This window comes from Telopea speciosissima, chromosome 7 (genome assembly GCF_018873765.1).
Source record: "Telopea speciosissima isolate NSW1024214 ecotype Mountain lineage chromosome 7, Tspe_v1, whole genome shotgun sequence".
Lineage (NCBI taxonomy): Eukaryota > Viridiplantae > Streptophyta > Magnoliopsida > Proteales > Proteaceae > Telopea > Telopea speciosissima.
The window spans coordinates 19,571,846-19,575,141 of record NC_057922.1 but is presented as its reverse complement, the minus strand read 5'-3'; positions in this window follow the sequence as shown (position 1 = coordinate 19,575,141).

Below are 3,296 nucleotides of genomic sequence, written 5' to 3'. Positions count from 1 at the left end.
ATTTTGCTTATCTGTGGAATCCATGTAAAGTATGTTCCATCATCCATGGCATACGTGAGGATGTTTATTGGTTCAATTCTGGTTAATCAGTTCGGTTTTGATCAGTTCAAAGTATAAAAGGTAGAAACTAGAACTGAATCCTTTATTAAACGATTCCAATATCTAAAATTGGATCAACTTAGTAAACGTTTATGATTAAATGATTTTTAAATGGTTTTAGTTTCGGTTTATTGTCTTTAAGTTACAAATTTTGGTTGCAATTAGGAAAGAACCTCTTATTGTTAGACCATTTAGGATCAAATTGCGACTTAAAAAATAAAAATACTTTAAATTAATTTACTTGGTGTAAATCCTACAAAACATTAGAAAACATATATAGAATACCAGGACTAATCGGTTCTAATTTGTTTTAATCAAATCAAGAAAAATGGTATATATCGGTTCAATTTTGAACCGAATCATTTAGTAAACAGTTTTATGTTTTTTAAAACGAAAATCAAAACGATTAGTTAACAATTTAACAATTCCGATTTATGTTTTTTTGGGTATATTGAGAATAAAGAGCAGATAAGATGGCCGTGACTGCTTATGGCTTATGCATGTATCTTAAATTTTCCATATCTGCCCTCACAACAAAATTTGAAGAGAAAGGCATAAAGTTTAGTAGGGTAGTTGCATATATATATATATATAAAAAGCCTTAAAACTGAATAGATGAAAACAAAGAAAATGATTGATTTCACATGACCCAAGGCATATGAAGTTTCAGAATTAATGGTGCTTTTAGGTTGGGGAAGTAACTTACACATCTCTCTCCCTTCCCTCCCTCACAGACTTTGTAGTACGAAAGCCTTGAAGCCTCTCTCTCTCTCTCAATCTCGTGGAAGATTTATACAACTCCCAAGAAGAAAATTGCTAGTGCCATGTGTGTCTTTCTTTCCCTCTCCATCTCTCTTTCTCTCTAAGCTACTCTGGTTATAGAGCTTTCCCAAGTTCCCAAATCAGGATTCAATTAAGAAGGTTCCAACAACAACAACAAAAGCCTCTGCAACAAATTTAATTTGAATCAAGCAGCAAACCCTATGCATTTTGACCTACAAGCCAAATTGACCTGCTCTCTCTCTCTCTCTCTCCACTCTCCAGACTCCAATGTAACATTGACAACCAAAGAATCATATATAATAATCCATTTGTTGCTACTTTCTCCACTAGTTAGACCTTCCTTTTGAGAAAGATCAAAACAGAAAGGTGTTTCTTCTTCTTCTTTTGTTTTGGGGTTTTGAGCTCTCTCCAGGGCATGATTTTGGGTCTATTTAAATATCCATACCAGAAGACAGATGGGTTTGAAGATCAAAGAGTTAGCTTGCTTGTTTCTTCTTCTTCTTCTTCTCCTGATGCTGTTTGGTTTGGAGACTCAATGTTCTGCAGATGGGTTTGGTAAATTTGGCAACAGATTGAAAGGAGGGTCTTCTGGTTCAAAGTTCATTCCTGTTAAGTCTAAAGGTGTTCTTGGAGATGATGATGATGATGCTGGTGATAAAGTTTTTGGTGTTGAAAAGAGGAAAGTTCATACAGGTCCAAATCCTTTACACAATAGATAAGTAGCTAGATAGACACAAAGCAAGAAGCTTGATGATGAGTTCCTTATTTTTCTTCATTTTCTTTTTTTTTTCTCTTCTTGATCGATGATATATGTGATGCTTGAGATTTTTGCTGGATCTTGAAAATGTATATGAAGAAGTTAGTTTAAAATCTTGTGTCAGTCAAAGTTGAGGAATTAATTAATTAATTTGTTAAATATAGCATGATCAAAATATTCGTAATTTATAAAATTTATTATATATTATAAATGGAATACTATTATATATCTTCATTAAATGGAGTTGTTGGTGTTATTGTTTCTGCTGCTGGCTTTATGGCCTTGCTTTGCAGAGCAGTACCATATATAGATGGGTTCTTGTTGTCTATTATTAAATTTTCTAGTTTTTCTCAATCACCATTAATGACACTGGAACAGTCTATCAATTTCTCACCCTTTTTTTAGGACTTCTAATCTAAAAATAGTTAAGCTTAATTGCCAATAATAATAATAATAATAATAATCTCTTTAGCTAATCTAAAATAGTTAAACTTGCCAATAATAATCTCTCTCTGTTTTCTGAATGGTTTAACCGTAGGCCACAAGTATGTAGGACCAATTAAGGTCGAATAAATACAACAATAGCAACTCAACTTCTAGGGTAATGTCAAATATAGGTAGGGTTGACAACAAATGAGTCCGGCTTGTTAAGTGCTTGCACGGTCTCTCACTTGATTAAGGTATGACTTATCAATGCGGTGGCCACCAGTTTTAATGGGATTGCTAGCGCTCCCAAATTCAAATTCTGTGGGTTACCTTTGGAGAGGCATTTCCTTTGGTTTCTTACCTTTTTTTTTTTTTTTTTTTTTTTGTCCATTTGAAAGGCTGAAAGAGCCATTGCTATGGGGACTTTTTAGGACAACCCTTTAACTTAATATGCCTTGCCTCTGCCCTTCTGTTGGTCAAATAAGGAAGGCAGTAATTAGGTTGGCCCACTTGAAAATGCCTCTTGTACTGCCTTCATATTTGCTATGTACGTGGCAGCAGCTGGCCCACACTTCCCCTTCTGATATGTCTATTATTTTCGGCTTTAATTAAGTGCATCATGGACCCCTTAGGTCTGTTCGGCTGGTTTATGACGATGTGTTTTGGTCACGAGGTCCTAGATTCGAATTGTGAGCGAGGAGTCTTCACATATGTGAGTATACGTGAACGACTCACAGTTATTCAGAAGGAATCCAATCTATAAGAATATTCTATTTGAACGGTTATGAGTTATTCACGTATGTTCACGTACGTGAAGATTCACCAGACTCATTTGAATCCCCATGAATAAAACGTTACATACTTACATGGGATGGGGGAGGCTTCGTGTAATTGAGGTTTTCTCTTGAGCCTGAACCTTAAACCCAGGCAGGTCACGGGGTCCCAGAATTGAGTCCCCATGAATGAAACGTTACATATTTACATGAATTGGGGAAGGCTTCATGTAACCGAGGTTTCCCCTTGAGCCTGAACCTTAAACAAGGCAGGTTCAAGGGTTTTCTCGTTAACACACTAAAAAAAAAAAATTGTATAATTGAATTTGACTTTCAAACCCTTATTCTAAAAGACATAAGCCTTTAAATAGTCAAAGATGCCGCATCGATCCATATGATAAACCTAGATTCGCTTGAAAGGAAAAAAGGCAACGAACTTTTACCTTTTTTATTTTTTG